Source organism: Bos taurus, chromosome 10 (genome assembly GCF_002263795.3).
Source record: "Bos taurus isolate L1 Dominette 01449 registration number 42190680 breed Hereford chromosome 10, ARS-UCD2.0, whole genome shotgun sequence".
Classification (NCBI taxonomy): domain Eukaryota; kingdom Metazoa; phylum Chordata; class Mammalia; order Artiodactyla; family Bovidae; genus Bos; species Bos taurus.
The window spans coordinates 78,307,733-78,334,742 of NC_037337.1; the positions used below are offsets into that span (position 1 = coordinate 78,307,733).

General features: G+C 41.2%; 1 long non-coding RNA gene across 1 annotated transcript in view; it reads right to left on the reverse strand.

Annotated features, from left to right (window-relative positions):
- Positions 1 to 587: 587 nt before the first annotated feature.
- The window catches only part of LOC112448513 (uncharacterized), a 65,167-nt gene continuing 38,744 nt past the window's right edge, over positions 588 to 27,010 (reverse strand). The window contains exons 2-3 of the long non-coding RNA XR_003036891.2: positions 1,572 to 1,807; positions 588 to 934 (exon numbers count right to left, since the gene is read on the reverse strand). This is a non-coding gene — a long non-coding RNA (uncharacterized lncRNA). The remainder of the gene's footprint in view (positions 935 to 1,571; positions 1,808 to 27,010) is intronic.

Below are 27,010 nucleotides of genomic sequence, written 5' to 3' on the forward strand. Positions count from 1 at the left end.
ACCTGTGTCCTAAAAGACCAATAAATTTCTAGCAAGGCCAAATTACTCTGTGCCAAAAGCCAAATATTGTACAGGGTGGTGAGGGTGGAGAACAAAGAAACCAGCAGAAAAGAGGGATTTGGGCTCAATGACCAACTCTGAAAGCTGACAATTGCTTGAAAGGAGGTTAACCAGTAATAAGGGGATAACTGCAAATTGTTTCCCCAGCTTCATTAAAATATAAATGACATATAACATTGTATAAATTTAAGGGGTACAAAATGATGATTTGATACATGTGTATATTGTGAAATGATTACCACAATAAGGTTAGTCAACTTCATCACCTCACATTTTTCTTTTCTTTTTTGTAGACGTTTTGAGAACTAACATCTGCTCTCTTAGAACATGCTAAGCATGCAATACAGTATTGTTAACCTTTATCACCTTGTTTTGCCTTATATCCCTTGGACTTAATTACCTTATAATTGGAAGTCTGTAGCATCTGACCATCTTCACTCATCCCCTACCTTCCTAAACCACAAATCTACTCTCTGAATCTATGAGTCAAGGGTTTTTAAGATTCCATGTATAAGTGGGATCATACACTAATTGTCTTTCTTTGTGTGACTTATTTTACTTGGCTTAATGCTCTTCAGTTTTGTCTGTTGTCAAAAATGGCAGAATTTTCTTTTTTATGACTGAATAATATCTCATTAAAAATATATATACCATATTTTCTTTATTTATTCTTCAATCGACAGACACTTAAGTTGTTTCCATGTCTTGACTCTTCCAGATAATGCTGAAATAGACATGAAAGTGCAGGTATGTGTCCAAGATGGTGACTTCATTTCCTTAGGATATATGACCGTAAGTGCAATTGCTGGATCATTCTGCAGCCTCGAAATAGTCCGTGACCGACACACAAAGGAATTGCACCCATAACCTAAACCTACATTCAAAACAAAAATTTTGTACAGGTAGTTTCAACATATATAAATGCAAATACAATTACACACACATAAATACATGGATATACATGTAATGTACCAATAATTGTATCTATGATAAAACATATTCAAAACAATCATTTAAGTGAAGGGGTAAAGAACAGTTATACCCTTTAATAGCAATTCTAATATTTCTTTGTTTCTCTGTGGAATCACCTTGAGCAACTTCTGAGATGTATGCACTCTTTGCAGATGGTTATTCTAGCCATCTGAGCCTTCAGCCCCTTCAGCAAGGAAAGTCTGTTTTCAATCTGTTCTGCTATGCTGAGCAAATCCTAAATATAAGCATCTATGAGATTCACTAATAGTGCTGCAGAGTCAAAGACGAACAAATATCAGAGTCAGTTCTAGCCCTCAAGGTGCTCACAGGTAATAATGGGAGAGAGCCACAGGAAACAGACTTTGACAGCAGAATGTTGAATGTTTGCTTATGGGCATCTAGCCCAACCTGGCTTCCTAGGTGGCTCAGTGGTAAAGAACCCACCTGCCAAAACAGGGGACTCAGGAGACACAGGTTCGATCCCTGGGCTGGAAAAATCTCTTGGAAGAGAAAAGGACAACCCACTCCAGTATTCTTACCTGGAATATCCCAGAGACAGAGGAGCCTGGTGGGTTGCAGTCCATAGGGTTGCCAAGAGTCAGACAAGACTGAGCAACTGAACACACACACACACACCCACCTAGCCCAACTTGGGGAGGAAGAATGAGTGATACTTCCAGGAGCACACCTGAGCCTGGTGGTGGAGCATGGGCGGAGTCAGGAACTGAAGCATGGTGATCACTTGATGAAGTGAAAATTTGTGTTTTCATGTAGCCTTTCAAAAAATACAACAGTGAAAAGGAGAGCATTGGCTAATTGAACCAGAGAATAAATTGAGAATTAAAACCCAGAAAAGAATATAAGAAGGCATATGTAACATGTTTTGACCTTTGAATAATTAATTTGGAACTACACAAAGTAACTTCTTAGCCTAATCCCTGAAAAATAGGAAGTAAACTCATTTTTAAACCTCTTGAACTCCATGACCCTATCTATAAAATGAGATGTCAACAAATCACTCATTAACTGTAGAAAATACTTGAATCACTAAACATACAGAAATCTCCTGTAAATGTATTTTGAAGCTTCTAAATCTAATCTAAGACCTTATCTAAGTATCAATCAATGGAGTTTTATCATCCCAATGAGACGGGACTAATTTTCAAAGGGGAAAACTGAGTCACAAGAATGGCAATAGCCTGTGTACACTGGCACTGCTGCAGCCCAGGCTTATTGTCAAGTTGTCTACCATCCATAGTCTATGGTCCCTATGGTTTCTCCCTTGGACGCTCTTCTCTTGCCTACCCTCTCACTGGTCCCCTCACCACTCCCATAAATGTGCCAAGAGCTCCCACATCTCTACCTGTAGCCTTGACCTTTTTTATGATCTCCATGCCCCTTTATCCAACTGCCTTCTGACCACTGCTCTATTGGATGTCCCAGTTGAAATGTCCAAACTGATACCATTGTTTTCCCTCAACAAACCTAACCATCTTCCTGCCTTCTTAGTTGGGAGAATGGTAGATTCCTCCAGCCAGAACTGAGGTGTTATCCTTCACTCCTCACATTTCTTACCCAGGGCAATGGGCTTCATTCTAACTAGCTCTCAACTCTCAAATCTCCCACACATCTCCATCCATGTGGCCACTACTAATATTTCACTGGTTTTGCCAAAATAGCCTTCTTTCATTCCAATTTCCCACTCCAGTACTCTTGCCTGGAAAATCCTGTGGATGGAGGAGTCTGGTAGGCTGCAGTCCATGGGGTCACTAAGAGTCAGACACGACTGAGCGAATTCACTTTCACTTTTCACTTTCATGTATTGGAGGAGGAATTGGCAACCCACTCCAGTGTTCTTGCCTGGAGAATCCCAGGGACAGCGGAGCCTGGTGGGCTGCTGTCTATGGGGTCGCACAGAGTCGGACATGACTGAAGCGACTTAGCAGCAGCAGCAGCATTCCAATTTAATTTATTTTACTGTATTTTTCCAATTTATTTTAAAACGTAAATTGTATCATGGCATTCTCTTGCCTAAAACCCTTCAAGGATTTCTATCACCCTTAGTACAAAGTCCAAATGCCTTAACACTGTTTATATGGACCTTTGGGACCTGGCCTCTCTGCATGTCCAGATTCATCTCTCATCTCTTCCCTCCTCAAACTCTAAGTCCTAGCCATGTTGAATTCTTTCTAATCCATGAATGCACTGTACTCTCACTACTAGGCTTTCATAGACATAGTTCCTCTACTAGAAATACTCCTCCTTCTTCACTTGATTAATTCCTACTTATTTTTCACATAATCTTCCTCGAGGAACTCTTCCCTCAACCACTAAACTAATTTATTAGCCGTGTAATGTATTCCCAAATGCATCCATACTAGTCAAGAAAGTATGAGCTGTTCTGTGGCAACAATAAACCCCAATTCCTTAGAGACTTAGTAACATTTTAATTTTGGAAATAATTTCAAACTTACAAAAAGTTACAAACCTAAAAATAGTACAAGGAACATCCATACAGGCTTTACCCAGATTTGCCTATAGTTAATATTTTACCTGCATTTGCTTCTTGTATTTGAGGGTGAGCTACATAGACCATGGCCCTTTGCTGCTGAATAATTCAGTGTGTATTTCCTAAGACTAGTAAGGTTCTTATATAACCATGGCACAACTGTCATCTTCACAGGTTGATAATACAATACAATACAATCTAATACAATACTTTAAAAAATCTAATCTAATATTCGCATCCAATTTTGTCTGCTGATCTAATTATGTCCTTTACAGCACTTTTCCCCTTTCAGTACATAATCTATTCTTAGGGCAGATATAGCATCTAGTTGGCTCCTTTAATCTGACATATTGTCACAGTATTTCTTTATCTTTTATGACATTGACAATAAAAGTTTGTTTCTCATTCACATCACAGTCTGAAGCAGCCTGGGCTACCCTGCTCCATTTGTAGTTATGCTCACTGGCATATGTGGCCTCCAAAGTCATCAAGGCTGGGTAAGAGTGAGCATGGAGAAAGTATGCCCCAGATGAATGTGACACATTGCTTCCACTCACATGCCTTTGGTGAAAATTAATCACACAACCCTACCAAATGCAAGGAGCTGAGAAATGTAGAAAAGCAGACAGATGAGTGAGTCTAACAATCTCTGCTATCCCTCCTACATTTCCTGTATCATGAAATATCATTGTTTATTGTAAATGCTCATGGAACTAGTTGTCACACATACAGATTTTTGACTGTGTCATAGCAGGGATTTCTTAGTCACTTAGTCAGCTCCTTAGAACCTAGTGTAACCCCTGGAACATATACAGGGCTCATTAAATACTTGTTGAATGAATGAATGAACAAGTTTGCGCAGTTTACATATTATTTCAAGTATGAAGCAACCTCAAGAACCTTAACGGGACTTCTCTGGTTAAGAATAGCCTTTTAATGCAGGAGATGCAGGTTCAATACTTGGTCAAGGAACAAAGATCCCACATGTCTCAGGGCAACTAAGCCCACATTCCACAACTACCGAAGCCCACGGGCTCTAGAGCCCATGCTCTGCAATAGGAGAGATCCACATACCACAACGAAAAACCCTCACACCACAGGGAGAAATAAACCCCTGCACCCCTCAGTGAAGACCCAGCACAGCCTAAATACAAGGCTCTTTGTGACCACCATGGACTATATAGTCCATGGAATTCTCCAGGCCAGAATACTGGAGTGGGTGGCCATGCCCTTCTCCCGGGGATCTTCCCAACCCAGGTCTCCCACATTGCAGGCAGATTCTTTACCAGCTGAGCCACCAGAGAAAGTGAAGTCACTCAGTCATGTCCGACTCTTTGTGACCCCATGGACTGTAGCCTACCAGGCTCCTCTGTCCATGGGATTGTCCAGGCAATAGTACTGGAGTGGATTGCCATTTCCTTCTCCAGGGCATCTTCCTCAACCCAGGGATCGAACCCGGGTCTCCTACATTGTAGACAGACGCTTAACTGTCTGAGCCACCAGGGAAGTCCCTGAGCCACCAGGAAGCCCTAAATAAATAACAAAGAGCCCTTAAAACAAGCAAACAAAAAGAACCCTAACAACATTATGGGCTCAGAATAGAGTCTACGCTTTGAGTTTGGTCAGAGAAGTTTCCTGAAATTCCCAAAGAGATGATCAGTTCTAGAAACAAGATGTAAGCCTTACTAATGACCATAAATAAAGCCAGGAAATAGTTAATAATCACCTAATTATGGCTTGAAAACTGTTTCTGGAATAGCCACAAGTTCTAAGATGCCCACTGACGTCTGGGTAAGATATGTGAAAAATTAGGGGGAAGCAAAGATTCCATTCAAGTCATATAAATATCACCAGCCAGTTTCTCTAGAGCCTTTAACAATTTGTTAGAGAAGATTCTCTATGTCTTCGTTAAAGTCCTTGGTTGGATTTTAACACTTATGTGGAGAGTACTAAGAATAATACGTATAAGACCTTAAAAACCTACAGTCCACAGCTATAGAGGCTCACAATATCATGAAACTGACAAAAGACGATGCCAACGTCAGAACTGAGACTTCTGCTTCCATTGTTCATGATATCCTCCCCTTTTACCTGGTAGCCTGGTCAAGTTCCAGTTCTGTTGAGCTGGTCGCTGCCTCTGTTTAACTGTTCCTATCTCACATCCAAATTCATTAATATGCTAGAGCTCTATCTTCAGGCGCAGGCTTAGAAATCTCTCATTGTGTTTGAGATCAGCTACTTCCATGTCTGTTTCTCACATGAATCTCTGGGAAATGGGTCCCTTTTTTCTTCACTTAAATTTACCCCCAGTGTGCATGCTAATTGACCAGAGTTGCTACAGATCTGATGGCCTAAGCTCCAAGGGTTTTGCACTGTTCTGTGGTTTCCTAGTCAGAAACCTCAGCTTTGAACTCACCCTGAAATTGCAGCTGGGGCATCTAAGCAGATGTGACATGGCAGGCAAAGGCTAAAGAAATATATATACATTATCCTGGCTCCGGTAATGGTGGCTTTCATCATATTTCTTCCCTTTAACACAGCACAGTTAGCTCTTTTGTAAAGACTTTACCTTGAACATCTCCTCCTAATTAAGCCCATTCCTTCCTGGCAGTCTCTTTGTACTGCAAATGGGATTCAGCACTGGCTGCTGGGTGATTTGCAGCCACAGGAGTTACAAAGAGCAGAGTGCCTAGAGAGCACTCTGGAAGGGATGGGAGAGGAGGAGGGGGTGAGAGGAGTGATAAATTGTTTATTTGTGCTAAGGAAAAATTACATATCCCACCCTGGACTTTCCCAATGGGCCCTGAATTGTTTTATTACCAAGTTCTAAAAAAGAGCCAGAAAATGAGTATTAGACATGTGGAAAACCTACTTTAAAGGAATAGTTCATCTGGCTAACAATTTGAAACTGCTTTTTTTCAAACTTGCTTTTTCTTAATAACCAACATACATATGGTGATCATTTTATGCCAGGCAGTTTTTAAGCTCTTAATGTATACTACTTATTTAAATCTTTATTTAAAACTTATGAAGTAGATGCTATTATTATGCCCGTTTTACAGATGGGAAAACTGAGGTACTAGGAGACTGAGTATAGTTAGCTCTTGTAATGTTAATAGGCAGAGATAGAATTTGACTTGGCAGTTTGAATTCCGTCAATATGCTTAACCACTATACCAAATTCTCTTAGGGAAAAAAATATATAACTGTGACTTAATTTCCTTACTTAGTACATGTTTTACTTTGAGCAAATTGTTTAATCTCACTTTCTGTCTCCTTGCCTGGATGAGGCTAATAGTTTCCACCTTGCAGTTTGGGTAGAAGAATTAGTGGCAAAGTCTATAAAGTACCTATTACTGGAACCCACACATTGACTCCATAATAGTAGCTATTAATCTTTGTCTTTCTTTATATATCAAGAGGGATCCCACAATAACTTCTATAAACAGACTCACCACACAAGATGTAATTGTTTAAATCCAAGCCCACAGGCACTGAATAAATATGAATATTTATAGATTCAGTATTGAAAACCTAACCTCAACTAGACAAATGTCATGGATCCAATCACCTGGGAGAAATTTCCTAAAATCTTCAAATGTCTCTTCCTGTAGCTCACTAGGTACCGGCCAGTTCCCAGCATCAGCCTCACCCTGGGGGACCCTTGGTCAAGTCCAGGCCCTCTGGGCCCATTCAAGACAGGCTTGAGTGTTGGCTCAAGGTCTCCCCAGAGTATGCCTCATTCCACACATACCACAGAATTCAGCCTAGAATCCTCCCCTAACCTCCCAAAAGCTCTTCAGATTGGATGTGGCCTCAGTTAACCACCTAGAGAAGATCAAGGTTTAAAAGAACTCCGCTGAGGAAGAGGAGGAAGAGGAGGGTAAGAAACAGAGCATCATTCCAAGGTCCTCAGTATTCTTGGGCCCAGGTGAAGCCTTGCACCAGGCAGGCTGTGCTGTGCTCAGTCGTTCAGTCGTGTCCAACTCTTTGCGACCCCATGGACTGTAGCCCGCCAGGCTTCTCTGTCCAGGGGATTCTCTAGGCAAGAATACTGGAGTGGGTTGCCATGCCTTTCTCCAGGGCATCTTTCCAATCCAGGGAGGCTCTAAAGTACCTTTCAGCCTTTATGCAAACTTCTTTCATGGAAGGAAAAAGCCATAAAACACACAGCTTCCAGCCAGGGCCTGCGACCACAACAGGCTTTTGTCTAGAGGATGAAAACTCAGAGGAAATGCAGGCAGAGGGAAGGGAGATTAATCGAAGTGGACGCCACTTTGCAAGCCCAGCCACATGAAGGATATCCCTGAAGAACACTGAGGAGGGTCAGATGGGGTGTCGGTCCTACCTGGGATCAGTTGGAGGCCTCAAAAGCTTCAGACAGCTCCTTCTTTCAACATGAGGCAGGCGATGAGCAACACTGGAGCTGATGCTTTGAGGGTGAAATTGAAAGGGGTAATCTTGATGTGTGGTTTTGTCAGAATAGAATAAAAACTGTCACTAGAAAAAGAAAATTGCTAATGAAAGGGCATGAGCCTTTCCCGTCTACTCAGAAGAGTGAAAGAAAGTGCATTTGCTCAGCTGCTGAACTTTGCTTGAAGAGCAAAGAAAGATCTATACACTGGGGGAACTCACTGTACCTCTGTGTAGGGTGAGGACTCGTGGTCAGATTACAACTTTAGCTTGAGGATATTGTTGTTAAAGTCCCTGGATATGAAATTAATATAATTAGGTAATAGCTCCTGAACTTAAATCTCTCATCCAACTGAGAGTAGGCAAAAGGTAGCTAGAGTGGACCTCATTAAAACTGAATTAATAAATGCCAGCTTCCAGAAGAATGTCAACAAGAAAAAAAAAAATACAGTACATTAAACTCAGAAAGGGGCAGAGGCAGAGCAATGGTGCCAGAGGAACTGGGCGCCAGGAAACCTGAGCTTGCGTCCTGCTGGCAGCTGTGTGAACACCATGTCCAGCACCTTGGACAAATAGCTCAAGCCAGTGTTTCTTAACATGAAAGCTTTAGTCACTCAGTTGTCTCCAACTCTTTGTGATCCCATGGACTGTAGCCCGCTAGGCTCCTCTGTCCATGGAATTCTCCAGGCAAGAATATTGGAGTAGGTAGCCATTCCCAACAACCCAGGGATCGAACCTGGGTCTCCCACATTGCAGGCATATTCTTTACTGTCTGAGCTGCCAGTGTTTCTTAAACCATAGCATTAATCAAATTCCCTGGAGGTCTGGTTAAAATGCTGGGCACTGCCCCAGAGTTAAAATGCAGATCGCTGGGCCCCATGCCAGAGTTTCAGGTTCCCCAGGTATGATATGGAGCATGAACATTTGCATTTCTAATAGGTTCCCAGGGGGAGGCTGATGCTACTGGTCCTAGGACCCCACCTTGGGATCCAGTAGGCCTTCCTGGGCCTCAGTTTCCATGTTAGTAAATGACGGTGCAAAGCAGGTCATCTCTTAGGTCCCCTCCTGTTCTAAAATTCTTTGAGATGAAAAACCTTGGGAAAATAAGAGTAGCAAAAGATTTTCTCTGAAATAATAGGCCAGAATCAGGCGCTTCCTCCCACCTGTGAGAAAAGGAAAATGTACAAGAGACATCAGAACTGTCGTCAGTCAAAAATGATGTTAATTTGGTTGGCGTCCCAGTCATCTGTGAGGAAGGGGCAGCCACAGGCAAGTGAGGAAGGATTGCCTCAGATCTGAAGATTCCAGGGACAAGGGAATCATTTGAAGAGATACATCTTATCCTGTTTTAACTGTAAATGCACAGTCAGTTGTTCATTTTGTCACTTTCGTATGCCTTTCTGTGAACGTGTTGGCTATGCTTGGCTTTTTGGTAAGAAAAATAAAACAATTACTGAAAAGGAAAAAAAACAAACTCCAGAGCCCACTCACAGTTTTGAGAACTGATTGCTAACCTTATACTTGTTAGTTTGTGTAAGTGAATAAGGTAATAAGATTTGAGTCTTTGATATTCCTTACCTCCTCAGTCTTTCCCCTCATATTTACTTATATATATATTAATTTTTTAATAAATATGTGTTTCTTATAATATATATGTAAAAGTATGTAAAATTGACATAGCTAAGGACTGGAGCAAATTTTACAGAAATATGAATTTTTATTCATATTTATAATTAGTTGAACTTATATATGCATAAATATATGCATTATATAATTAAACCTATATATTTCTTTTAAAAACTTATGTAACTTTTCATACAAACTCATATGAGATCTCTTCTACAATGTCTCCCCTGATCCTTCATGATGAGATTCATGTAGTAAAAACTTACTTTTAGATGAGAATACAAATATATATGCATATTCAATTATCTTATCTAATATAAATGTATATTCAATTACTCATAAGGTTAAAAAAATGACTTTAGAGTGAAGCCATGCAAAGTTCATATTTTGGCTCCACCATTTGGTTGCTAAGTGATGCTGGGCAAGTTACTCAATCCCTCTGAACCTCAGTTTCCCTCAGGGAAAATGGGGGTAAGGAGCACTTACCTCATAGGGTCATGGTGAGAATTAAATGGGGTAATATACAATAAAGCACCACATTTATAAAATGGTAGCTTTATTATAAAACAATGTGCTTTTCTCATTAAAATGCTTAATAAATTATGTATGGAGCTTTAATAAATATTAAATTAACATAATCATTTTCTGACTTAAAATATTAGGTCTCTATTTCCAAGGTTAACTTCAAAAATAATGTGGGACCTGTCAGATAGCTCCCAGGAGGGGAAATGTTGTAAACATGTTAACCTAACAAGCAATGACCATGACTGAGGGAAACAGGGTCATTTTATGAATTTGCTAGTTGGTCTTTCCTGTTGGATCTTTAGCCATGACTTGGAGCCAATGATTCATGTTTGAAATGGTCTTTTTAGGTACTTGCCTGGTGGTCCAGTGGTGACAAATCTGCCTTGCAATGTAGGGGCCCAGGTTTGATCCCTGGTTGGGGAACTAAGATCCCACATGCCAGGAAGTCACAAAGCCTGCACACCACACCTAGAGTCTGTGAGCAACAATGTAAGATCCCGCATGAGGCAACGAAGACCTGATGCAGCCAGTTAAAGAGAAAAAGAAAAAGAAATGGTCTTTCTGGACAATATCTCTGACCTCAACTACTTTGAAGTCTCTCACCACCACTTTATTTATGATGTTCAGCTGCCTATTTGCCATTTTCAAATACAGCCTTTTCCATATTATCACCTGGACAGAAATGCCTGCCATCATCCAGTCACATTTACAGACACTTCCAAGCTTTGGATTCACCTACTATGAGGAAAATATGCATAAAAACTCAGCCTTTGCCTTGAATTGCAATTTTTGTCTAAAGTCTTCAATTTTACATTTGGTTAAGAATTAACTACGTTGATTAAATTGTCAAGCATTTGGAAAACTTCTCCATGGACAAGGCTCTGGACTGAGCATTAAGGAGGACTACCTTTGGGGAAAAACATAATCTTAAAGTCTTAACAGGAGAAATAGTATCTAGACACATGTAAGTACCACAGATAAAGAGTAGAATGTAATGAGTATCACAAAAGATTGCTCCAAACTAAGATATGCCATTCAGAAAACAAAATCTTTCTCTAATAAGAGAGATCTAGGAAGGCAGGATATTGAACAGATTTAAAGTTCTGTATTTCTCTAAAACAGCATGGATTGAAAGAGGAAATTGCAGGATGAAGCAATATATTTACTAAGATATTGACATAAAAATGTGGGGTTTCTTTTAACCACAAGTAACATAGGAAATGTAAAGGAATGGACAATAGTTAATATTGACTCACATATGCTGAATGCCTGCCTTGTGCTTTATGTACTTTTGTCCATTATTTTATTTGATCTTCATAACAACCTTATGAAATAAATATTGACTGAAACCAACATACTTTCCCATCTCTGGAAACAATACTAGGAACAGGCAAAAATAGTTCAGCTGTTTGTTCCTGAAATACTCCTGGAAGATAAGACTGTGAAGTATATAAGATAGCTCACATCAAGGTCCTTGCCCTCTGGTGCCCACCAATCCAAAGCCACTGTCATAAACCACTCAATTCCAATCTCTCTTGCCTTTTCAGACCCACCTTAAAGTCATGCAGCCCTGGCCCTAAAGTCCTATAAAAATCCTCCCGTGACTTCCCCCTCTTGAGATACTATATTCTTTGCCAGTAGTAATCTTTCCCTAACTGCAGTAAGTCTATCAGCTTATGTTTGATCAACAGATTTTTTAGTTGTCTTCTGAGGACAACTACTAACATTACTACAAATATTGAGGACATATTACTATTTTATCTCCATTTCACAGATAAGGAAATGGAGGCACAGAAAGGTGAGCTAACTTGTCCAATGTTTTAACAGTCAGTGGCAGAGCTGGGACTGAAACCCTGATTTTCTGATCCTCAAGTCCAACCTCTTGACCAGACAGTGGAGGCTATAACTGGCAAGATGGAAGTCTGAATATTTTTGGTACTCAGAGAGATGTTCAAAGGTCCCTCCTCCTAAAGCCTTCTTGATTCCTGCTTTCTACCACAGGAGGAATTCCTCTACAATGACACTAGCAAGGGGCCACTGGAGCTTCTGTTTCAACATTTCAAGATATGGATCCATGCTGACTCAGAAGACAGCCCCTCGTATGATTCCACTGAACTAAGCATTCTTTAGCACTGGGAATTTACGAAAATAGAAGAAGACCACTTATTAGGAGCATGGATCCACCCCATATTCCTTCACCCTGGCCCAAGAGTAGAAGATGCTACAGTGTCTTCCTCCTTGGAATGGAGTCCGGCTTATGGTGTCATGATTCTAATCACTCCATCCAAACCATGGTTCAGTTTAACAGACCCCTTGAATTTCATTCTGGGGTATCCATGGAAATAGAGTTGGGTCTTCAGACACCACTTCATGCTTCCAATCACAGCACTTTCAGTTAATTCCTGGGGTCCAGATGTTTAGACTGAGTTTCCAAACTTCTGTTCATCAGGGCATAGCCAGCTTCTCACTGATTCTTTTCCCCAAAGCTATTACTTCAGAAGTAGGGAATACCAGGAAGGAGACATGGAGAAAGGTAACTCATTGACTTATTTTCTCTGAAACTCAGCCAGATGATTCAGGATCTAAGTTCTATTTGACCACTTCTCTTTTTTTTTAATTTAATAAGCAAGAACATCCTTCTGGCTGAATTGTGCTCACTGATACAAAGCTAACTTTGTGATCACTTCTGAGCCAAAATATAATTAGAAATGACTTCTATCATTTCTAAAAGGATAAACATACACAGGAGAATATTATCATATATGAGATAATATCTCATTTGTCTTTTTTCTTTCTAACCTCAAGTTTAGAATATTATCCAGAGAATTTCAAGAATTCATTACTTCAAAAATACTAGTTTAGCTCCCAAATTCACATCAACCATAAGCTTGAGAAGCAAGTCTTCCACCAAAATCATTCATTTTTATTAAAAGGAGGTGAGAGCAATGACAGCTTCCTGGAACACATCTCTCTCAGCCCCCTGAAATTAAATTCACCCAGGCCCAGAGAGTTGAGCTCAGTTTCAGAAATTACACTCTTATTACATCCTCCAGAGTTGTGTGCTTCACTTTCCTTAATAATTCTTAACTAGAATTGCTTTTCCTTTCTGAGAAATTGATATCTCCCTCCTCTATACACATATAGCAATTTATTGGCACCTCTATCCTAGCACTTACTCCTGTCCTGGGTCATCATTCATTTAAGCAGCTTAAATGCAGGGATCATTTTTTGTGTCCTTTCAGTACCTACCACTGTATGGATAGGAAGCCCAGTGCTGTTTGTTGAGTTTCTGGATGGAGCTAATGAAAATGGCATTTTGAAGGAGTAGCTCAGGATGATTAATCTGGCTGTGGTACATAGGAGACTTGGGAAAATGTGCAGAACAGAAGTAAGGGAATTACTTAAAGAGCAATCATGATATCTTAGTGGGAGATGAAAAGGGCCTGAAGTAGGGAGATGGCAACAGGAATAGAAATAGAGCACCAAAATGAGAGAAAATGCGGAGAGCATAGGCAGGGTTGATGAGTGCTTGAATCTGTGCGGAGAGTGAGCTTGCCCAAGATAACTAGCTGATGGCTAAACATTCATGCTTCTCTAGAGTATCACCAAGAAGGGACTGCCCTGCCAGGGACTACATTTCCCCACCACCCACCTTGTACCTAGGTTGAGCCACAGAACTAGCCTTTGCCATTGAAATGTAAAAGGAAGTGATAAGAGGTAATGTGAGTCACTTCCAGGTCAAAGTGGTTAAAAAGCAGATCAAATATCCACATGATTTTTTGTCTCATCTATCACTCAGAAGGAGAAAATGCCAAGGTCCTAGAGGAGGTTGAAGACACTTTGGGAAAAATGCCTGTGTCCTTGAGTGACCACATGGAAGGCTGCCTATGAACTGAGAACACCTATACTGTACTTTACATGAGTGAGGCATGAATGGCTATCTATCTAGTTTATCTATTACAGCAGCTAGTGTTATCTTAATTAAAATAGAAAGGGGCGGGAAAAGCCATGGATGTTTTTGGGTCCCTCGTGGCATCTTGGAGAAGGCAATGGCACTCCACTCCAGTACTCTTGTCTGGAAAATACCATGGACGGAGGAGCCTGGTGGGCTGCAGTCCATGGGGTCTCAAAGAGTCGGACACGACTGAGCAACTCCACTTTCACTTTTCACTTTCCTGCATTGGAGAAGGAAATGGCAACCCACTCCAGTGTTCTTGCCTGGAGAATCCCAGGGGCGGGGGCGCCTGGTGGGCTGCCATCTATGGGGTCGCACAGAATCAGACACAACTGAAGCGACTTAGCAGCAGCAGCAGCAGCAGTGGCATCTAGTACTTTGGAGAACAGTGGCACTATCTTAATATAATGAGGGGTATCAAGAGGAGGACCATTAAAGAGGGGAATGTCAATACGCAGCTGAATTGGATGATGACGTTAGGAAGATACCAGAAACTGGAAGTTCAAAGACTCAGCCCTAGACTCAGTTTCCCTGCTCAAAAGAGTATGTCCTTAAACAAATATCTTAACTTTTCAGCCTCAGTTTCTTCATCCAGAGTGTAATATATGAAGATAAGTCTTTCAAAAAATTTTTATTGGGGTGTCAACAATTAACAGTGTTGTGATAGTTTCACACAGACAGCAAAGGGGCTCAGCCATAGATAAACATGTATCCATTCTCTCCCAAACTCTCCTCCCATCCAGGCTGCCACGTAACATTGAGCAGAGTTGCCAGTGCTGTACAGTAGGTCCTCGTTGGTTATCCATTTAAAATATAGTAATGTGGACCCATTGATCCCAAACTCTCCAACTATCCCTTCCCCTCATCCTTCCCCTGTGGCAACCATAAGTTCCTTCTCTAAGTGAAGACAAGTCTTTTAAACAATAAACAGCTGTTCCAATGTAAAAATGGTATTATTTTAATTTTATCATCCCCTTTTGAAATGGCAGGGGTAATTACAGATCATCTGAGTGAGAAACTTGCTAAATCTCATATAGCAGTTACTATAAGTGGGTACTGTGTTAACTCATACCATTTTCATGACACAGATATTATCATTATAATCTCTAATTTATAGGTGAAACAATTGAAACAGATGGGTTAAGTAATTTTCTCAAGGTCACATCACTAGTAAGTGGAAAAGTAGGGATCAAATCCAGGCAGCTTGCTTCCCAAATCTGTGCTCTTTACCACCACAAAAAGATATCCTCTCTAGGTACAGCATCTTCATTTTAGATGTGGAAACACAGGTCATGTCACACAGGTGGTTATGCACTAAATATAGACTACAGTGACAGAGAAGGCAATTTTCTCCCCGGGAAAATTCTAGTTTCTCATAAAAGGCTGGTTCTGCAGAAAATCACGGAGCTAAGAATGCATAAATTACTAAAGAAACCAAACCAGATATTTGAGCAGAATTTACATTGATAGGAGAAAAAACAAAATGAGCCATACCCTTGCCATATCTTTCTAATATAAAACAGGAAGGCTAAGCAGATGGACTTATTTAAGTGTTTTTCCAGGAAAACTCTTCCTATGGTTCTAAGACATATTCTAAGACATACCAAGGTCCTGAAGGAAGTGAACGCCAGTCTCTTGAACCCTGTCCAGTCTGAAGCAGAAAAATGTCCCCAGGGTGACCATGAGGCCAAGTTCAACTCTCCTGAAAGCATTTAGCCAGGGTAAACCAAGTATGAGGAACTGCCTTTCCCTCCTTAAACTCCTAAGATACTCAACCCTAAGGAACCTGAATGTCCAAGCAGAATCCCTGACAGGTGAGTGATGCCAGCTGAAACTATATCTAGACAAAGCCCCCTGTGAACCAGACTCTGCCCTCCGGGTGCCATCTGAAGCTGCTGTGTGAAAGAGTGGCCTCTCTTCGTGTGAGACCCTTCACACTTGCTCACATTCAGGTCAGAGAAAATCTCATGTAAGCCCCAGGGCTAACATGGTTCTCCCCGGAACCAACTGATGGCAGGATCCACACGGCTTACTCATTTCTACTGTCCCTGTTTGTGGAACATCATCATTCTCTCGTGACATAGGTGGAACATCTTAGATGAATTTCCAGATAGCTAGTTTGCCCCTTTCTATTTCCCACCCTGAGGGAGACAGCTCCAGGGATGGGCACAGACCTGCACAGATGCTTTTGAATATATCTGTCACCCCATATGGACTACTTTATCTCTGACCATTTGTTGGCCTTGATTAACTCAAGAAAACTCAAAAATCAAAACACATTGACAAAGATCTTTGTTATAAAATGTGAAGAAATGGTAAGATAAAAATCAAGGAGGAAAAAATCATTCAAAATATAGAAGAGAGTTAAGTAGGGACATTGTGAATCTATGATGAAGAGAAAGAGACCAGTTACTGTATAGATTTTTTCCTTTTTGTCCCAATGCCAGGGGTTTAGAGATACAGATAATATCTGCCCCTGCCTCCCAGGCTATTGCAGAAAAGCAGGGAAAACAGTTGTTTTTTACCTTTGGACCACACCACTTACAAAGCTTCTCCAGTATCTTACCTAATTGGTTTGCCCAGCAGCCTATTTGGGGCTTCTCGTGTGGCTCAGTAAGTGAAGAATCCTCCTGCAGTGTAAGAGAGCAGGAGACTTGGGTTCAATCCCTGGGTCAGGAAGATCCCCTGAAGAAGGGAATGGCAACCCACTCCAGTATTCTTGTCTGGAGAATCCCATGGACAGAGGAGCCTGGCTGGCTACAGTCCATGGGGTCACAAAGAGTCAGACACGACTGAAGCAACTGAGCACAGCACACACAGCAGCCCTTTTTATAGGAAACTAGGGTCAAATTATTTAAGTGATTTGCTCTAAGTCAGAGTTCTAAATAGAACACATCTATGAATTCCAACCCCGGGCTCTTTGTCCTACACCACACTCCCTCTTGCATTACCAAGTAACTTTGTAGGAAAAAGCACAGTTCTGGCCATCAACCATCTGTGTGATCAAGGATGAATTACAGCTTCTTTAGGGCCTCAGTGTCTTCACTTGGAAAATGAGGTTACACTAGAAATGGATGATCTACAGTTCTGAAAGTCTATGACTCCAGAAGTCTGTCCTCCATGAAGTTTAACAACCAGTACTTTTTAAATTTCCAGTTATAATTTATTAGTGGATCATGAAATTAACTTAGTGGGTACCCACCATTGCCTTTTTTTTTTTTTTAAGTGACATAAAACAGAAAAGGTTTGAGTAGAATAAGGAAGGGTAAGATAGGAAAAAATGTTAGCATGCATCCCATGACATAAGGATGAACAATGTTTTATAAAACTGGGTATGTGCACTGAGTCATAATATGAAATTTATTTCTTACTATAGGACATGGTCAGAAATGATTGAAACTCAGGTTTAAATTATAGAGTCATATGGCACATTATAGCAGAGTTTTACTATATTCCAAAAATATACATACACTTGCTGGGAGGTGTCTTTGTCATCATTTTTTTGTTTTTTTGTGATTCACATGGCTCTGGCTTTACTTTCTCTTTCTAGTCATCTTTTCCCCCAACCAGGAGTTCTCATCCCCTTCTTCCCTTTCTCACTTGCTCATCATCTACCTTCTTTGGGGAGGCTTCTGGCTGCTGTCAGACAGAAGAGAAGGTATCAACGGTGTTAAATGACATTGCAGGTTCTGCTAAGCTCAGGACACCTGGTTTCCTGAAAGGGGAAACACACATGATATAGAAAGTCTAGTCTGAGCACTAGTACTGTGGTGTGGCAGGGAGGGGCTACAATCGACTACATCTCTTCCATCCTCTCCTTGTAGGAGGGCGATTAACATAACTGTGTCCCAACTCTTCAAACAAAGGTCTCTCAGAAGGGGTCTATGTTGAGGGAAGTGGGGGTTGTGTCTGCTTTCCCAAGGCTGGCAGCCTAAGAGAAATTGCTTAAATTTATGCAAGGAATGGAGGTTTGGGGAGGAAATTGAGGACTAGGACTTCCAATTTGTTGCTCAAAATCACTCTCTTTCTAAAAACGATTGCCCCTTCCAGTTCAAGTTTAAGCAGGTGAGGCAAGTAGTTCCATGGGACTGGATAGGAGTTCCATGACTTGGAGCCTCCCACAAAAGATTTCCAATTGTTACCCTTTCCTGGATCCTCTTAGGTACAAAAACCCTGACTTCCTGTGTGATTCAAGGTTTGAAGTCAAGGTCAGTGGCTAGAAAATGGAATCCATTCTGCCATCCGATTCTCAGCCATTCAATGTCTGAGATGAAGGTCAGTGAAAACATTTGACAGAGACCTTTCATTCTAAATCATCTAGCTGGAAACTTGAGACATGCATTCTCATTCTTCCTATCAGCTTGGTCTCAGGACAGCTTGGTTTGGAATAATGTCCAGGAAATTATTAGTAATGAGAATCTTCTGTTCCCAGCAGACCCAGTCTATTAATAGGGATGTGAAATGTAAGTGTGATCTCATGCGTTCTGCATAAATACTCTCTTTTGGCCCCTCAGTGGCAAAAATATCAGTGTTTCCTTTTAGGGGCTGCAGGTGGAGGTGAGACGGGCAGCCCCTGGCTCTAACTGGCTCCCTGAGCTGTGCATAAAATCATGGTGTCCACTTTGGATCTGCCTGGCAATGATGCCCTGTCAAGTGCTGCCGTGTTAAGCGGCTTCTATGGCTTTATAAAACAGCTGACCTGCTATTGACCTGTTCTGTGTCACTGCAGCTCAGGAGAAGTCTCTCTGGTTTAATTCTTATGGGCCCCATGATAGATTATAATGAAGATTACAAAGGCACAGCTAAACCTAATGTCTCCCAGTGGCCTCACAGTACAAGGAGCAGTTTCTATTAGAGGGGCACGGGTGAGCTCCTCCAGGGAGGTGAGGTCAGTAGCAGTGACTCCTTAACCACTCCGTAAAAACCCTCTCCCAACTCCTATTTCTCCAAGGAAAGTCAATGGTCCATCAGGGTCAGCCCCACATTTCTTCAGAACACAAATCTTTCCTTCATTTATTCCCAGATCCAAAGGTGGCTACACCAAATTTCCACAGGTAAAAACCTTATCTTGAGCATCAGAGGTGAGTTATCAGGAATTATCCTTCTATCAGGGATGTTTAGCATCATTCCTACCCTGGCCATAGTCAAATAAGATAAGCACTTGCAGATGAGAGAACCAAAGCATTAAAGAGGTACTTAGATTAGAGAAAATCAATGTTGACAATCAACTTCCTGTATCAGACAAGAAGTTCCTGTAGGTGCAGTAGTTGAACCTTGGTTTCCTGAGAATTGAGTTTCCTGAGTATCAACACAGAGAGGTCTTGATGAGTTTCCCCACTTTCTTTGTTCAAGAAGAAGGAAGTGTGTCAACTCCTGAGAGGTAGTAAAGTATGTCCTAAATTTTTCCCTAAGATAAATTTCTCCCATGAAGCTTCTTATTAGAGCCGGTGCATGAATAATGTCCTCAACAACAGGAAATGAAATCACTATTTCAATAGGTGAAAACTAGCAGAATAACAAAACACTGCTTAGTGAAAAGAGTCTGCCAGAGGCCAAGCAAGATGGCCTGACCAAATGTTTGCTATGGTCTGGATCGATCAAAGAATGAGGAATAGAATATCTGAAGAAGTGAACAGGCCTTTCAACAGTCCTCCATACACAGTACTTTCTTCTTGGAAAATAGAGTGGTCAGTCATGGTCTGCCCCACCTTCCAAGACTCCCTCCCCTAAGGAGTCAACTCCATGGCCAAGTCACCATGACCCCACCTGTACTGACACAGGTGTTTAGAGCAGGACAGGCATTTCATCAGATGGCCAGATTCCTGAGGCCTGATTTGAAAGATGAGCAGAGCTAATCAGATTATTCTCCAGCCATTTGAATCCAAAGCCCCACTTGGCATCAGGAATGATTCTAAAATCAGAGGTGGGGAAAGCTGTAATGGCCAAATACCAATGGTAAGGAAAATGGAAGAAGATGCCATATGATATTAGGTGGGGGAAATGGTGAAGAGTAAGAACAGAGAACGTCTACACAAGAGACAGAAACAATGCAAATCAGAAACCATGCAGCTCTTGAGAGCGATTGTGAGCACACACTCTGCCCAAAAGCTGCCATGGTTCCAAATCACCTCTCATTTCCAGACCTGGCTATGATGATCCCTGGGGGAGCTCTGCGTTTTTGTAATAAACTCTCACTTTCTCAGATTAGGTTGAGCGGGTCTTTATAATCTTTGCAAATAAAGAGCCTGGCCAAAACACAGGCTTTAATAAGAGACAAACCCATACAGTACACACGTCCTAGTCTCTACATGGCAGGCATCGTGTTGTTGAGTGAGGGCAGATCCAGTTCACAAAGGATCAACATCAGATGTATGACAACAACGTGGGCCAATCTCAAAGTCATTGTGTGGAGCGAAAGAAACCAGGCTTAAAATGTTTACACACTCTATGACTCCATTTATACGTCATTCTTGAAAAAGCACATAATAGTGATAGAGAACAGATCAGTGGCTCCCGAGGCAGGGGTGGGAGGAGCATGTGGCTGCAAGGGGGCAGCACAAACGGCTTTGGATGATGATGGTGCCAGTCCATATCTTAACTGTAGTGGTGGTTACACAGATCTATACTTGTCTTTAAAGACAGAACTGTAAAAAGAAATTTTAAAAAGAAAGGAAGGAAAGGAAGGAGGAGGTAGGGGTGATCACTCAGATAAGCAGCATTACTAAATGGATCATCAGCTGGACCAGAAGGAGAGCCAACTCTAGGCAAAACTCATCTTGGCATAGGCTCTTCTCAGTGCTCTTAGGCTTGTTTTTTTATCCCTCAATTCTTCATTCTCTTCTTTCTGCCTGACATTGCCTTCATGACAAAGTCACACCAAGGAAATGAGCAATAAGGTGGAATTTCAAGTATCAACCAAAGGATGAGGGAAGTTTTGAGTTGGGATCAGGTCTTGCCATCTCTCCTAAAATCACACTGTAAGTCAGAACTAGTCACATGATCAGCTCCAGCTATAAACTCTCCTGGGAAGTTATCTGGCTTTCATTTCTTGTGTGTGTGTGTGTGTGTGTGTGTGCGCGTGTGTGCACACGTGCCCAGTTGTCCTCTTTTCCTGCCATTGAAGTTAAGTGAAATGAAGTCACTCAGCTGTGTCTGACTCTTTGCTACCCTATGGACTGTAGCCTACCAGGCTCCTCTGTCCATGGGATTTTCCAGGCAAGAGTACTGGAGTGGGTTGCCATTTCCTTCTCCAGAGGATCTTTCTGACCCAGGGATTGAACCTGGGTCTCCCACATTGTAGGCAGATGCTTTACCATCTGAGCCACCAGGGAAGTCCTTCCTGCCATTATCAAATTCATTTTTCCCATTTTTTTATACCTAGGAATATCTCTTTTTCTATTCAGGAAGTCATTCTCTCAGCTTGCTAGAGAGATACTTCATGATTTTTTTCCCTGAACATGGAACCCAGAAGAAAGGCTTGGACTTGTAGTTCTCAGCTGTCTTTCAATTTTCTTTTTTTTTATTGGTAGATATTAGTATGTCCTGACCGACAGCAAAAGCTTGAGAAAAGTAATTGTGTGGGAAAAAAAGGGAGCCTCTGTTAACATATAAGGCAGCAGCAGTCACATCCTGGACGAACTTACTTGTAACTTGAACAGGATCCTCAGATAAGTAGCAACAAAAGATCATCACAATTTTTTAGAGAGGGTTGGAAGGTAACTCTGCAAGTTAGAAACAGTGGCAAAGGAGCATGAGAAGACCATATACACCAGGGCTGGCCACTCATTCGTCACCTGCCATCTTACATGGTCATTATCTTCTCAGTCACTGAAATGCATAGAAGGCAATGAGGCAGAAGAGCAGTGGCTCAGGAGTCACAGCCTAGCAACAGCATTTCCTAGAACCATGTTCTTTGGCAACTTCCTTGGGAAAATGTCCTCAGTTTCCTCATCTATAAACAGAAATAACAAGAGTACCTACCTCATAGAGCTGTGAATTTTAAATTAAATAAACATAAGATACCTCAACAATGTCTGGTGCAGTGTGCTGCTCCCCCTCCAACACACACACACACACACACACACTCACACACACTCACACACACTCACCATCACCACTACCACCACCACCACTGCAAAATTATGCAAGGGGATCTAGGTGGAGCACTGACATTGTCCACTACACAGACACTGTCAAAAATGTTACCTCTAGGGACTTCCCTGGTGGTCCAGTGATAAACAATCCACCCTGCAATGTGGAGGACACAGGTTCAATCCTTGGTTGGGGAACAAAGATCCCATATGAGGTGGGGCAGCTAAGCCTTAGTTGACATGCCACCACTAAGACCTGATGCAGCCAAATAAAATAGGTAAATAAATAAATCAATATTTTTTTAAATGTGACTTCTCATGATGAACCAGACAACAAGCCACCCCTGCTCCTCATGAGGAGACTCAAACTAAATGAACTAGTAGGCATTCGATGTGAGAAGATTTGCACCAGTAAGAGCAGTAAATAAAAGCAACAGATGAGAGCAATATTACTAAATCCCATCACTTAGGTTCCCACCTGGCATATTTAAGAAATGAGATCTATCTTTTCTTGGTGGATGCAGTGGCATAAGTACCATCTAAATCAGGTCTGCAGAGATTCAAGGGATCTGACAGATATCTATCTTTTAGTTCAATAGCAGTAATGCATGGAGGACTTGGAGGGATTTGTGCCAGGAATTAGAGAATGCAATGTTTGTCTTGAATTAACTAATTTTTATAATCAATGTACTGTGAGTGATATGCTCCTGCCAAAGTAGATTGGTGATCTGCCTGAAGTACCAATTATGTTCCCATTTATACAGTAAATCTATTTGGTAATATGAGGTGTTGCAGCAATTTTAATGCATCAGTAAAGATAGAAATCAATATTCTTTTCCTTTATTTACAAAGTAAGCTTTATAAATAAAAAGGAAAATATAGGGTTTCCAGGACCAAGTCAGCCTTTTGCTGCAGCTTTTCCTACTTCATGGCTGTGGGCTGAAGGTAGGGTCTGTCCCCCTACTAGAAATTTCACTCTGACACAAGACCAAGCTGGCACCCTGTGGGCAGTGAACCTCTTGAGTTTTGGGGAAGAATGAGTGTCTTGGAAGGAAAGTTATGACTAACCTAGACAGCATATTAAAAAGCAGAGACATTACTTTGCCAACAAAGGTCCGTCTAGTCAACGCCATGGTTTTCCCAGTGGTCATGTATGGATGTGAGAGTTGGACAATAAAGAAAGCTGAGCACAAAAGAATTGATGCCTTTGAACTGTGGTGTTGGAGATGAGTCCCTTGGACTGCAAGGAGATCCAACCAGTCCATCCTAAAGGAGATCAGTCCTGGGTGTTCATTGGAAGGGTTGATGTTGAAGCTGAAACGCCAATACTTTGGCCACCTGATCCAAAGAGCTGACACATTGGAAAAGACCCTGATGCTGGGAAAGATTGAGGGCAGGAGGAGAAAGGGACGACAGAGAATGAGATGGTTGGATGGCATCACCGACTCAATGGACATGGGTTTGGGTGGACTCCAGGAGTTGGTGATGGACAAGGAGGCCTGGTGTGCTGTGGTTCATGGGGTCGCAAAGAGTTGGACACGACTGAGTGACTGAACTCAACTGAACTGAGTGTCTTCTTCAGGACAGGCCTGATGCTGGGTTTATGGGCTGGAACTGAGTTTTAAATGGGTGTCAGACATTGTCACACATATTATCTCACCTGGCAAAGGAGGCTGGACAAATGCTATCATTCCTACTTTACAAAGAAGAAAACCAAGGTTCAAATTCAACAAAGGATTTCCTGAGGTTCAAGGTGAGACTCAAATGCTACATCATCAGATGGTAAAATCTAATTTTTGCCTGTGAATCCATGAAGTCATTTAATGGTCTCGTCTCTGTATATACACCCTTGTCTTCTGAGCAGACGAGAACAGGAGATCACTGAGACAAGTAGGAAGTTGCCAAGTGCAGCAAAGAGGAGGGAATCTCAGGCAGAACAAACAACATGTGCAAAAGCAGGAGGCTTACAAGCTCATGTGGGATGGAGAAAGTCAGGAAGAGCATCTGTCCTACACTTACAAAAAATTTTACAAAGATAAACAGCACATCCAAAACTATTCTTGAAACCACAAAAGAGTTGAGGTGACAGGACCACCAACTAACCCAAAATTTGAGGAAAGTCACCTGCAAGGGGAAATGAATTGTGAGCTCTTGCTTACTTGGGATGGATGCCATTGAGCATTGAAGAGTTTAGCTAAAATTGTCAGCGAATTGGTAAAGGACAAAGAGAATGTTTAGAATCCCTGGGGGAAGTGGATTTCCCTGAGGGGTAATTTATACCCACTTGTAGTTTCTTCTTCCTAGATCTCACTGGGAACTCACAGAAAAGTCTGGCAAAAGTTCTGAGAACATGTCCCTTGTCCCACAGGTTTGTGGGAAGGAAACAGATGGTCCTCCAGAAAGACAAGAAACCCCACCCAGACCCTGCTGTTCAATCTCCCCAACAGAAAAAAAGCTTTACACTGCTGGGGGGAGAATAACACACACTGTCACTCTTAAGGCACAGAAGGAAATCTACTGCACAGAGCGAAGGAAAGGGAAGAGAGCCATCTACTCCCGAGGGTGCGGCTGGAGTACCTGCTGGACCAGGACCACCTCTTGGAGGGGACAGAAGCACGGAGACCAGGGGCGTAGCCCTGTCAGAGACCTTCTAATGAGAACGACAGAGAATGCCTTGCCGCCGCCCAACCTTCCTATGATCAGTCTAACAAGCAGCAAGTGATAGCAGTCGAATATTGCTGAGAGACTTCAAAAAGTGTGGAAAGAGACTCTCCCAAAGGAAAACCCAAAGAGAAGATGGAAACCTGAGGGTGGAAAAGAAATTAAGAAAAGCCCTCTGACAAGCCGACCCCTACCCTCAACACACGGCAACGCCAGAGGAATTTTAAATCTGCAGGGTCTGTGGCTAACCACAGTGACGACAAACCCCAAACTGAGTTCACCAAAAGCCTAGCAGAAGGAAAGGTGTACTCATTTCCAGGTACAAAAACTATTTACGGTCTCTACTATTCTATATAAAATGTTCAGATTTTTTTTTTTAATTATAAGGAATATTAAGAAGAAAACAATACTGCCAAGAGATAAAGCCAAAAAACTAGGCATATCATATCAAACTGCTGAAAACAGAACAAAGTTTTAAAAAATATTTACTAGAGCTGGGGGAAAGATTCATTATGTACACAGGAACAAAGATGAGAATTATAGAAGACTTCCTGTCAGAAGCCAAGCAAGCTAGAAGCCCATGGAGTGACATACTTAAAGTACTAAAATAAAGACTATTAACCAGAGTTCTATAACTTGCAAAAATATGGAAGAAAAACTTCCTCAAAAACAAACAAACAAAAAATGGAGAGAATTCACTGCCAGCAGACCTGCACTATAAGAAATATTAAAGGAAAAATCTGAGGCAAAAGCAACATGATTCCAAGCAGAAAAGTAGATTCACACAAAGAAATGAAAAGCTCTAAAACTGGAAAAAATGAAAGGAAAAATAAAATTCTTTTTTTCCCCTTATTTTTAATGATTACAAAAAAATAAATGATTGCTTAAATTAAAATAGTAGCAATGTATTATATATTTATAGCATATGTAGAAGTGAACTATATAACAACTGCACAAAGGATAAAAGGAAAAAATTAGCAATATGTGTTGTAAAGTCCTGACATTATACACAAGGAAGCATAATAATATTTAAAGATAGACTCTAATTAATTACAGATGTGTAAAGTGGTTCATTGCAAACCAATTTGCGGTCACTAAAAAAAACAAAAAGAAAGGGTATAAATAATAAGCTAATGGTGGCAATAAAATGAAATCATAATATATGCTTAATTAATTCAACAAGGGAAATAAAGAGGAGAAAATTTTAAAACAGGCAGAAAAACAAAAAACAACTATCTAGACGGTTGATTTTAAGCAACCATATCAATAGCTATCGGAGAAGGCAATGGCACCCCACTCCAGTACTCTTGCCTGGAAAATCCATGGACAGAGGAGCCTGGTGGGCTGAGTCCATGGGGTCGATAAGAGTCGGACACGACTGAGCGACTTCACTTTCACTTTTCTCTTTCATGCATTGGAGAAGGAAATGGCAACCCACTCCAGTGTTCTTGCCTGGAGAATCCCAGGGACGACGGAGCCTGGTGGGCTGCCATCTATGGGGTCGCACAGAGTCGGGCACGACTGAAGCGACTTAGCATAGTGTAGCATATCAATAGCTATACTAATTATAAATCATCTAAACTCATCAATTAAAATGTAGAGATCATTCAATTGTACAAAAAATGCAAGACCAGCTACAACACAAATAGTCGAACTGAAAGGAGAAATAGACCAATTCACAATTATAATTAGAGGCATCAACACTCCTCCATTAGCAATGATAGAAGGACAGAAAATCAGTAAGGAATAGCTCTATCCACCAATTTGGGCTAATTGGCATTTACAGGATATTTCACCCAACAAAAGCAGAGAACACATTTTTTCAAATGAACATAGACTAGTCAGTATGACAGACTATTCTGGGCCAGGAAATAAACCTTAACAAATTTCATTAAATAGAAGTCATACAAAGCTCTCTAACCAGAGCAAAATTAAATTTTATAAAAGAAGGATAGAGTTTAATTAGAAACTTTACTTGCACTAGATTGGGAAGGGAACTCAGTGGACTTCTAGGACTATGCTAGTCTCAAAGCATGTGTTACACATGCAGATAAAGACAGGCAAAAGCTTTATAATTTACTGTGAAATTAACACACAAGTAGGAAAACTATTTTTGGTTATCACATTCCTCCCCATCTAGCAGCAAATATACCTATGCTTTGCTTTGACCTGAGAGATCTATGAGTCAGCCCTTTGTAA